Source organism: Aquila chrysaetos, chromosome 16 (assembly GCF_900496995.4).
Source record: "Aquila chrysaetos chrysaetos chromosome 16, bAquChr1.4, whole genome shotgun sequence".
NCBI lineage: Eukaryota > Metazoa > Chordata > Aves > Accipitriformes > Accipitridae > Aquila > Aquila chrysaetos.
In genome coordinates, this window is record NC_044019.1 from 17,320,424 (window position 1) to 17,332,566 (window position 12,143).

The 12,143-nt window shown below is 41.9% G+C and overlaps 1 protein-coding gene across 5 annotated transcripts in view; it reads right to left on the reverse strand.

The window, feature by feature from the left end:
* The window catches only part of DENND2B (DENN domain containing 2B), a 182,077-nt gene that overhangs the window by 130,697 nt on the left and 39,237 nt on the right, over nt 1-12,143 (reverse strand). For 3 of the 5 annotated variants that reach the window (XM_030039877.2, XM_030039874.2, XM_030039880.2), the window contains exon 2: nt 10,174-10,262. The gene's annotated coding sequence lies outside the window, so the exon portion shown is untranslated. Of the gene's footprint in view, nt 1-9,511; nt 9,653-10,173; nt 10,263-10,745; nt 10,766-12,143 lie in introns of those variants that run through there. The other 2 variants (XM_030039878.2, XM_030039879.2) reach the window with 2 other exon arrangements.

Here is a 12,143-nt window from a genome sequence, read left to right on the forward strand (position 1 = left end):
AAAATAGAGATTTGCTTCTGCTTAAAAATGTAAAACAAAAGGCATTCCCTCACAAAATACCCACCTATGCTGAGGTACATGGCATTCTTTGAGAACAAACACATTTCCATCCCTTGTCTTTCATTCTCCTGCTGACTATGCTTGAGCAGTCATAAAGATGATCAGTTCCCTCTCGCTGCCATTGATCCCAAGGAGATTGGGAGATTAGATATTTGCCATTAGTACATAACAAATTTTGTCTTTCTGAGGTATATCCTGATTTCTTTTTATTCAGCTTGCCCCTCTGCGCCTAGCAGACACCAGCTATAAAATAGGATTCACATTTCACTTGGCAGCTTTGTCTAGAATATCCAACAATGCCTGAAAAAGCATTGACTTAATTTATAGCAGTAACTGCATAAATAATAATTAGATTTATTACTCATTGTTTTAAAATAAATATATTCGCCTATGTGTGCTTCAGTCAAAGTCATCACCTTCGAGTTTGGAATGACACAACTGTGGCACTATAAACAACAGTGCACTAGTGAGCAGCTGAAGCATCACCATTCTCTATCTCAGAGATAATACTGGAAATCCCAAGCCAGGGAGTTACTCAGTATTGCCTGTGCACAGGCTTGCTGCAGTCAAATGAGATGGTAAGTCCCAGAACATAGTCTTGAACTAAGTAGGTTTGCCTTTACTCTCTTGGAAACCTCTCTCGGGCAAAGTTAGGGTCTCCCAAACAGAAGATTTTACCTGGTTTAGAGATAAAATGTTCCTGGTGAGAGTTTTACTACTTGGAGTCTGCTAATAGAGATAGCTGAGGCGAGCAGTAATTCATACATACATGCATTATACGTGTACACACAGAGCTATCAGCTAAACTGCACAAGAGTGGTGTGTGGCACCAGCATTCAACCTCATGACCTTCTGATACAGAGATCCGGGGTCTATCACTTCAGTTAAAAAAACCCTCCCATTCCTGCCAATATTAGCAAAGCTGCATCCTGTTTGCAATTCCCTGCAGAGGTGGACTGAATGCTTGTAAGCAGATCTGATCCTATTCAGGAAAGGGCAATCATGTTATACTTCACAAAGCTCTGGAGCCCTCCTCATTTTCTTATTTATGTCATATTATCTAATTTATCCAACTAGCATTTCCCTTCTTTTACATTCCCTGCATAAGAGGGGCGAATACTTACATTACAGATCCTGCTAGATTTCAAGATTGATACATTCATGACAGAAAAGACCTCTGCACATCTGTAATTTTATCCTTTTTTTCCTCATTTTATGTATGATTATAATTTGGCATACAACATATTAGTAGATAACCTACAGATAACGAACTGTTGCAGATTGCTTCACCTTGTAGTGTTCAATGAGGAATTTCAAAGGGAGATATTAGTTGAACATAAATAAAATGCTCCTGCTCGTTTTTTGGTTTTGTTGGGGGGGGGGGGGTTTGAACAGCTGCAACAGAACAAGTCTGACTGCTTATCCCACAGGTTCAACCGTGGCCAACACACCTATCTGAATCTCCGTAACTCTTCTGCAGAAAAGCCAGTTTGATTCAAGGGTGCTTAAGCCTGCCCTTTACTAGTCAGAACACCAGTGCTTCTGCTCCATTCCCCAAAACTTCAGTCTGACTTTCAGAGTTTCCTTGGTTGCTGAGACAATGAATAAAACTTAACGAATGGAAAAAGGTATTAATTCATCACTGGTTCAGCCCCATACAGGAGGTACTGCAAATTACAGAGGAATGCAACTAGTCTTAGCTGGCTGGTTCAAATACAAAGAGCAGAATCGGTCAGTAACAAAGAGCAGAAAGAATAATTTTGTCTTCTTATCCATATGCTTTCCTGACTAGGGCCAGCAGGGGATTTGCTGATAAAACACAGCTTTGTCACATTTGTCAGACCTGAGGCTGTCATGGAAACATAACTGATGTGACAACCATTAATGAGCTACTGTCACAAGGGCAATCTGTCCAAGCCAACAGATTCGCTGCTTCTGTTCAGTAGTGGGCAGCAGTGAAACAGCCTAGCAGGCTCTCAACATCACCCCCGCTGCCACAAGTATCCTGGACTGTTTTGGTTTGGGAACACCATGTGTCTGTGTTACCAAAAAAATATTTTATACAATTCCCAGTCTACAATGATGGGTTGGTTGGTTGGTTTGCTTTTAAATCAGATTGTAAGCAAATGTTGAAATGATAAGTGTTATGCTGAGCCAGAAGTCTGGGTTTTGACTTTGCTCCTCTTCTGCCCACCTTGCGGGAAGCCAACCACTCATCCAGAAGAATAATTACCTTTTAACAAGGTTTTCTTTCCTCTTTCACAGATAATCAGCTAGCTTTTTTCTGCACTCTTCCTCCAACTTATTCCTAGCATCTCCCTTTTCTACTCAGACTCAGGAGTAGCCAACTGTTACCTCACTGCAAGCAACAGGTTTCTCCTTTTCTCATGACAAATAATTTTTTAATAAATAGTAAACATTTTAATACTTCCATAAGCCAGCATACCATTTGGCACCAATACATGCAGCAGGAGCTCATCCTTCTCAGAACCAGTGGCAGTTCACTTTGGCGTCCCTCCTGTCACTGAGAGAGGCACATGTGATGCCAGATCTCAGAATACAATAAGCCCACGTGCATTGCTACTGTAGGCAAGGTCATACATCTCACCAACAATGCAACTGCCAAAATGACATTGCACACCTGATACAACTCTGCAAGAGGCTGATGCACAAGAGAGCTTCACCTAATGCAGCCTGATTTTGCACATGGAAATTTTATTGAGGTGGAGAAAGAGGAATGTGGTGATTTGTTCAGAATTTCAGGACATCACACAGCCTGACCAGAGCAGCCATTGACCAACACCTGAAATCTCCAGATAAATGGTCACTTTGCAATCAGTCTGCCCTATCCAGAACACAAACTGCATAGATTTTCCAGAGAAATCATAGAAACTTTTAGCATAATTCCACTAGCTTCATCTTCCTCTTCCTGAGGATCTGGCCATTTAGAACAGGTAGGTACACCCATATCAGAGCCATCAGTGCCACAGGCACAGGAACTGCTCTGGGATCTGCTGACAAGGTGCTGCAGCTGATGACCTCAGGCTGCCTTTTGGATGTCCTGTTCTTCCAGATGGTCATAAATCCCCAGGAAGCATTCTGTGCTATTGTAGTACACAGCACTGAGCCATATTTACATTTGTTTTCTACTGTCCATGCATGTCAGCCAATAGTAAATAAAACACAGCAGGGACCTTAGCTCTTGATGTGTCTCAGCAGAAAACTGGATAATGTCTGTATAGGAGAGGAAAGCAGATCTTGATGCAAATGCCAGATTTGACAGTATATTATACTATCCACTGAGCCTGGCACAGAAGAGATTATAACCTGCTGATAGGGTCCCCTGTACAACCAGCTTGTATAGTGGCCCCCTCACCACTCACAAGAGCTCCAAACATGTGGACATGAGCATTTCTAAATGCAATAAGGTTCAACTTCTGCCTTCACCTGACCTTTACATTGAACAAAACTCATTTCCAGGGAGACTTCTGTTGAAAACATAACCTGGCTTCAACTGCTGGATAGAAAGTGAAAAGGCCTCACTCTCATTGCTACCCTTTCGCCTGTCTCCATGGGCCCTAAAGTGAGGAGGAGGAGGAGAAGGAGGGTGGAGGCAGGACATGGCAACAGGCAGGGTCTGTAAGGACTTCAGCTCTGCATGTGTTTTGGGACCACCTCCTCCATGCCTTGACAGCAGCTCTGGCCTAGCTCAAGGGAACAGTGTACCTGCCCAGCTGATCACCCAATCACCCTCAAGGACACAAGCTCTCTGCGCTGAAAAACACGCAGTCTCTCCTGCCCACAGTGACTGGGGGGCAGTTTAGCCTTCTTGCCTCATGCCACTCTTTGCTCTCACCTTTTGGGATTCCCACCCCCCAGAGCAACCCAAGCCGGGGCAGAGGGAACAGTCCCATGAAAGCAGGTGTCATTACAGCATCATGGCAGAGGCTCATTGCTGTAGGAGACAGAAGACCTAAATGGACCATCTTACGCAGCTCCAGGGACAGGACTGGCTCTCCTTCTCCACTAAAGCCTCAGATCAGGAAGAGTGTTGTGCTTCAGCGGCTCAGGCTGGGAGCAGGGTCTTGCTTACAGGTGGCACACAAGGGCAGTGCTTTCCACAGGAAACAAAAGGAGTGGCCACACAGCTGCCTGTGCATGTCCCAGGGTGATACCACTCAACCTGCAACCTACTGTCATGTGTTGCTGCTAATAACAGAGCACTGAAAAACCAATGTTTGCTCTTAGGTCTTCATACATTCCCAAAAGCCAATCTGCTGCCCTGAGCAGGAGTGTAGCAGGGTCAGTACAACAGTGAAACCCAGTCTGATGCACAGCGGAGCAGCTCTAATCCAGAGCATCAGCTGATTACAGAAAGCACATCCATTGTTCAAAAGTGGGTTTTTTTCACTCTTCCCTCTGAAACCAGCTTGACTCTTCTCCAAAAACCAACACCAGAAGGAGTCACTTGAAATTATTTTTTAGGCAGGTTTCTGAAGACTCAGTTGCGATATGTCCCCTTCCCTGCGACAATGTGCCAAGAAACCCCCATGGAACTCTCCCAAGAACTGCTAGGGGATGAACGCAACAGGCTGAGCTGTTCAGCTTCTCACCTCCCCCAGCACGGGTTTGAACATGTTGACAGTAGAGTGGTATGAAGACGATTTTGTCCCCTACAAATCTTTTGGATAAACAGGATTGTGCTCAACATCAGAGATTTTTCTTTTTAACTTTAGTCAATACTTTCTTGGCTTGCCACTTTTGACAACTCAGTCATAAAACAGCACTCTCTGGAATACGACGTTCAAATTAATTGGTTGTCAGCTATTCTCCTTTTAAAACTAATACTAGAAGGTCTGCATGGGCCTGTGAGAGCCTGAAACATGGGAACGTGAATTGTGCAGCTACAAATGTTTCCATACTGCTGCAGCAATCAAATTGATTTTTGCTCTTTACCAAGAAGGCATGAAATAGCATTGCAGGAAGCAGGTCTGTCAAAGTTGTCCAACTGTCCTCAGCATGTCCATAATGTGGTAAATGCTTAGTGATGCCTTTTAACTTTCAAGCATGCTTTAAAGAGGGGAGGGATGTTCTGGTCATAAACAAACAGGCTCAGCTGGACCAGGAGCACAGATAATTTGATGGCTTGTATCCTTTGGATGCCAGCTGCAGAAGGGATGCCAAATTGCGTTCTTGCCATTGGCAGAAGTTTTAGCTTCCGATTCATCTCCTTGTCATCAAACTGCAATAGGATGGGGAAAAAAAAAGGTTGAAGGGGGGAGCACTGCCTCTGACAGGATGGGGAAATGGGACTCCTTTGAACAGCCCCTTGCATACAACAGCTTGGCTCCAAGTGGACAGAGAGGATTAATACATGGGGCTTGAACTCAGACTAAGAGCTGGCACTGGAGGAAAGCCAACTGTGCAACACTCCTCTAAATGCCTGGGGGACTCTGTTGTTGTCACATGAAACTGAGGAACAACTGGGAGGCTCTGTTCAAAAAGCACTCAGAGTGGAAGCACATTTGCAAAGCCTGATGAAGGAACAAGAGCAGCACCCGCATCTTCCAGGTCTGCCTGCAGCTAGTACCATCAGGGGACTTTGCCTCTACCAGCAGTAGGTTCATTTTCAGCCTGAAAAATATTTTTAAAAGCCTCTCAGGCTTTTAAGACGAAAGAAGAAGTTTAAATCCCAGACCGGAAGCCTTAATTATAATGGATTTGTGTGAAAGTTGCCAGATCTCTCCCTGCTATGTGATCAGGGCTGTGCCAAGAGTCTGCTTTGTGTCACACTAGCAACTGTGTTAAGTTCAACAAAATAAGTGGGTCAAAGATGCAAAGGCAGAACAGAGATAACTGATTAGCACTAATGATAGCCTGCACTGCAGAGCAGAATGACAGCGCAACCATTTCAAGGTTCTTGCTGTAATTAAAGGTAGCCACGCTCATATGCAGTGTGAACTGCTCAGAACAAATCCTTTTGCATGTCACATTTTACACCTTAGAAAGTCACTCAGTCACCATGACCAGAAAACAGTACATGGGAGGAAATGACTGTGAGAACTAGTTGTTCATACTGCTGGAATTGAAACTAACTTACAGAAAATGAGGAAAGGTTTGAGCATCTCCATGAGCAGCTCTTCTAAATATGCAGCACTGTTGTTTCCAATCAATTAATTCCATCTATTTTGAGCATAAAGTTACAGATGGAGAATACTGATCTCGTGTTCAAGAATTTAATGGTCCATCTGTCCACAACTGTAACGCCAGGTGCTCTTGAAGATCACCTGATCTTCAAAGAAAACAGCAGAAACTGAGACAACTACACTGTTTTTCCAGTGTCTCACAGACTTTCCCTAAGAAGAAAAATCAAAGGGACTGGAGTTATTTAGAGAAGGGAGTAAGAGCAGAAACAAGTATTGAATGATACAGACAAAGTCAGTCCTAGGCTTCTAGATAGCCTCAGCTCATCCACAAAGTGGTGTATTTCCAAGTAATAAAGACAAATATGTCAACATAGCAATTAACCTGGAACTCACCACAAAAGACAACAGGGAAACAAACACTGTCAACCTATGGATAGAGGGAGTATGAGCAGTTCCACAAAAGATGATCTCATGCAAGATAAAACAAGCAATTAAAACATCATAACTCAGAATAAAAATTACTTATTAGATAGTCAGGGAGAGAGAACAAAAAAAAAGTATTTCTACCATGTCCTTTCACTTTCCTTCTAAGTGCAATGAGAAAGGACACAACTAATCCTATCAAAAAACCCACATTAATCTCTCTGGAAAACTCAGACTAACTGACTATCCACAGACAGAACGTGGGCATACAGCCACTGGCAGAAACATGGTGGATGCATGGGACCAATGAGGAGATTTATCAGGACAAGAACATAAAGGAACTGCCTTCAAGATACAGAAATGAATCCACTTATAAAGCGACAACTACAGCAGGCTGCAAATGCTGGGCTACGGAGCTGTGCTGTCCACTGGAGCTGTGTTGAGCACAGGGCCGCTACTCCTGCACAGACTGCTGCAAGAACTTCACATGCATTACTGGGTATAGCAGCAGCCTTCTTGAATTGCTTACATCTTTAATGGATGAAAAAAACAATATGCCAATGCCGATGTGCTGCTGCTTACATTTATGCCCAACCATAGTAGGTCAGCTATAAGGTATTGTGAGTGTAGTTATAAATATATTATGATTTATTGATTTTTAATTATTTTTATTTATTTCCTACTGGTAAGGTATATGTAGTATATAACATATGCAAACTTCATTTGGAACCATTCAGAATGCTAGGACATATGGAAGTTATATTAAAGGACTATGGGAATGATGCCTTGTATCACTTTTCAAAGTAACATGTAAATACTACAACACAGACCATTAAGGGAAATGCCACTCGGCCAGAAACACCGAGAGAGAACTCACCAGGCTTCCCACTGCATCACACCGCACCACAGATAAATGCCAAAAAGCAACTGTTGCCTTTGGAATGCCCAATTTGCAACACCTTGCAGAGATCTCTCAGGAGTCTCAAGCTGACTAGCGGTAAAATGTAAGCACTCAAAAGCAGTGGTTCTGATTTTGAAAATCATAATCTTTTTCTCAGAAATTTCAGGGTCTAATAGCATTTTCCCGCAAATGAGCCTTAAACTTGGGTAATCATCACAATGTTCCTTCTTAAGGAGGGGGATGGTTCGAATGAGCATGCCAGCTCCACAGATATTTCATTTCTAGTCAAGAATGGCACAAGGATTTCTTAACCAGGTTATTAACTGATATTCAGTAACAGCAGTAATTTATTTATAGAATCAAGCTGGTCAAAGCTGGTAGGCAAGAGGGGGTCACAAAGTGTTAGACTGTGCTGATCAGCCCTCAGTTCACAGATGACACCTGTCAGTTCTGTATGCATGTTGTAGAAAGATTGCCTGCTCCAGGAGAGCCTGCTTCTCCCTCATGAGTGTTCTGCTGGCGGATCACAGTGATAACAGTGTTTTCCCCCTAAACTCTTCCTGGAACTCCTCCCTGAATCACAGCCAATACTGCCCTTTAATCAAGGAACAATTTGCGCGCATACACACACACTCATAAACAACAGCCATTTGTGAGAAGGGGAGGTGGGATAGAAGGATCCAATTTCCATTCACTGCACTTTCCCCCTCTAGGACGATTTTAGGAGAAAGCGGAAATAAGCATTATCATTATCTCCAGCGTGTGTTAGCAGCCACGCTGAAGCCAGTCAGCAGCGCCTGGCATTGTTTGGAGGAACATAAAAGACCTTCTGTTTGGAAAGTTCAAGAAAGAAAGTGAGAGCCCGTGGCCTGATCCTACAGTCAAAAGACTGAAACAGAGACTGAGAAGTTCTCAGGCAGAGGCTGATCTGAAGCCCTTTGAAGTTGACGGGAAACCTCCCATGGACTCCAGCAAGCTTTGGATCATGCCTGAAACGCATAGAAGGGAGCAAAGCAGCATAAAAGTAGAAACAAGCATCTGCTAGAGGGCGTTTAAACAGCATAGGGGTGACCTAATCTTTTCATCATGGTTATCAGTACAGTGTATTTTTGTGATGTTCGAGGAAGTAGGATTATATCAATTTTCTAAGAATTTTCATTAGGACACAGCAGTTGTACATTAATCATTAGGTATTTTTCTGCTTAAAATGCTATGCATGCTACCCTAATGTTGAGTGTTGAATACAGCAATTAGCAAACGTCTCTGAGGAAAGGGGGAAAAGAAGACCCTTTCCAACTGCTGAAATTACTTGTTTTCTCCTTTCTTCCCCCGCTACCCTCTCCCAAAAAGGCTTGTTTAAAGCTATGAAAAACACAGTCCAGGACTGAAAACCTTATTAAGAACAATGCTGCCAGCATCATCTATTCATAAGCAGCAGTTTGAGACAGAGCCCAAACCAGAAGAAACTCTTTAGCAGCACATTCTCTAAACAATTGCTAAAGGATCCCAAGTGTGTGGAGGTTCCAAATCCTCTGCTTAATTATGGTGCAATTAATTTTCTCATTAAAGATGAATATAGGAGCATCCAAGAAGAAAGAAATGTCTTCTGAATTCTGTAACACTTCCATAATTATTTTCTTGCATATAGGAGTAATTGTTGCAGTGGTTTTAAAGTTTGGTGCTGTCTAGGTCCTAAATGACATTTTCTGGGAATTAATTTGTTAGAAACTTTTTTTTTTTTAAACACTTCTTGCAGCCTTTGCACAAGATTCAACAAAGAGCCAAAGTATCTTTTTTTTCAAAAGATGTTTCCTCTTTCTCTGGCTAATAGAATCCAACTGTTGCCGCATGACATCATTCCCCAGAGCCAGGGAATCCAAGCTCGCTCAGACGCTCGGCTGGGAGTAAACACCACGGGGAAAAAAAACCCACCAAACTTTAAAATGGGAGGAAATAACATTAAAAAGGCGATTTTTGTTACCTGAAATTTGGAGCATCTCCCTTTCCACTCCATTCTCAGATTTGTATTTCTCAGACAAAACTCTGTCTTATTATCTGAGGCAATCAGAAAACCAGTCGTTTAGCGTCTAATACCTGCTGTGCTTCCCACAACTCCTTCATATGACCTTTCGCAGCACTGATTCCAGCTAAAATGATTGCAGAGAACACAGACTGGCCAGGCCAGTTGTCATGGAGATTTCTCCCTCTCTCTCTCTCTCTTTTCATACGCACGCGCGCGCATACACACACACAGATTTAAACAATTCTGGGAGGCATCCACAAAACAGCATGCCTTTTCATCAGCTAAGTTTTTGAAGCATTCCACCCCTCCTCCAAGCCCTCCCTAGAGTCAGCCCAGGAAGCTGAGCTTTGGTCATGAATCGATTGTTGAAATTAGAGATACTGCCTTTTAAAAAAAGAAATTCACCACAGATCTTGCACTGTTTTTTCCCCCAGGAAGGAAAACAGAGGTGTTTGCTTGCCAAAGCTTTGAACTACAAGTAAATCTATTGCATTCAAACCTGCGGGCTATTAGTCTTCACCTGACTTGTTATGAATTTGATATCTGAAAGCACTAAGGCTTTGTTGAAATACAATCATGCAGATTACAAGAAATGCTGCTGGCATGGCCTGACTGCTTACCTTGCTGTTCTCCCAGTACCCAGCCAGTGACTTAGTTAGCACAGGTATTCATTGTGGTCATGCAGGACTTCCTGTATTCTTTCATGTTTCTGTAATTAAGAAGAAAAATGTGCAGGTCAGGAACATGCAACTCAAACAGAAAAAATCCCCCAGCTAAACAAGAAAAAACAGATACATTTGGAAATTTTCTCATACTGACTATAAGTTTATGTGCCTTTTACCCAAAACTCACTATCTCCCCGTTAAAGGAGAAACCTATTTCAATGACGTCTGCAAATACAAGAACTGATTAATTTACCATCTTCGCTGGCACCATGGTTGCAAAACAAACTTATCCCAAACATAAATAAAGACACACAACATTTTTTCCTTGACAAAAAAATTCTAAATTAATCCCCAGCAATGTCATATAGGAAAGCCTGGACTGATAAATCAAGAGAACAGAAAATACTTTTAAAAAAAAATAAAGAAAAAGAACATTTAGGAAGGAAATTCAGTAAAAAGTATTTGGACTCAGAAGAACAGCACTTTGCCCAAAGTTTTTACACTTTGAGAAATAGCTTGAGACTTACTCTTTAGAGGATTTAACGTAGTCAGTCATTCAAAGTTTTAAAACTTTGTAAAAGATACTAAAGGGACTGCATGACTCTGCTTTCTGCAATGAGTACTATAAGCAACAGTCCCTCTAGTGGGCGTAAAATTGCAAAGCTGACTATGCCATACTAAGTAAGAAATCAATTGCTTGTTTCTTTATCAACCACTTCACTGTGCTGTTATGATATCCCACCCCTGCATTAAAAAAATAAAATTAGCATCTGCATCTTTATATGTTATTTAGGGAGCTGAACACAAGAAAATGTCTATGGACGTTACATAAGCAACACAGCTAGGTTTATACACGAGGAGCTATAAAAGAGTTCCAACGTATTACTCTTCTGGTTGTGTTTGTAACATGATAGAGAAGGTGGGATTAAAAAAAACCTAGACAGGGAGATGTCTTATGGGAACACCTGTCCCTCCATATAGCTATTGCAAAATATAAATTACACTGCAGCATATTATTGACTTTATTTCTGAAAACTCCATATTTTGTGAGTGACAGAGCTCCCAGCAGATTGTACACTTAAACAACCTCTCTTTCTATCAAAAACACTACCCAAAGGCATATACATGAGGCATATTTTATAGTTACCAAAAACTACATGCAGACTATACACAGGTACATGAATATAAAGACAGCTACTTCAGCTCTTAAGAATCCAGAAGATGCTGAAATGACATCACATGAAATAGTTTTTCTAGACATTAAAGCGCCACATGCTAAGCTTGCAAGTTCACACTAAGTTCCCCTAAAAATGCACGAGTGAGGCCCAGCAGAAACATAGGAGCTAAATCCAAAAAATTATGACATGTTTTTGTCTTGAGAATTTCCTTTTGGCATATGACTGAGTTAAACTGATCGCATGCTGCAAGTGGGCACAATTTCAGCAGTGTAACTGGTGAAAGAGGGAGACGGGTACCTCCTCCCAAGAAAGGAATGTTTTACCCACATCACTGCAAAGGGAATGCTCAAAAGACATGGAAGTAATTAAAAAAGAAAACAAACAAACAAACAAACAAAAAAATCCCCAACAACCTAGGAATTGACCAATGGAGAGGTGAAACGGCTGATCAGTCTCAAATTTTCTATAGACCCCATTACTGTAGCATGGGAGTATATACCAACCGTCTGCATCACATCCCACTCGAGTTTATCACAAGGCTCTGTAGCACTTCATTAGGTGACCACATCTGCATATATGGCAAGGATGTCAGGGGAGCATGCAAGCTAGCATTTATAAACAATCGAAAATGCTCATTGCATTACATATACACTCAGTTACAGTTTAAAGTTCCAAACAAAACATACTAAGTCATTAAAATATATTATGCATGCCCAAATATGTAGGTACAAATCACAGTAGTAGAAC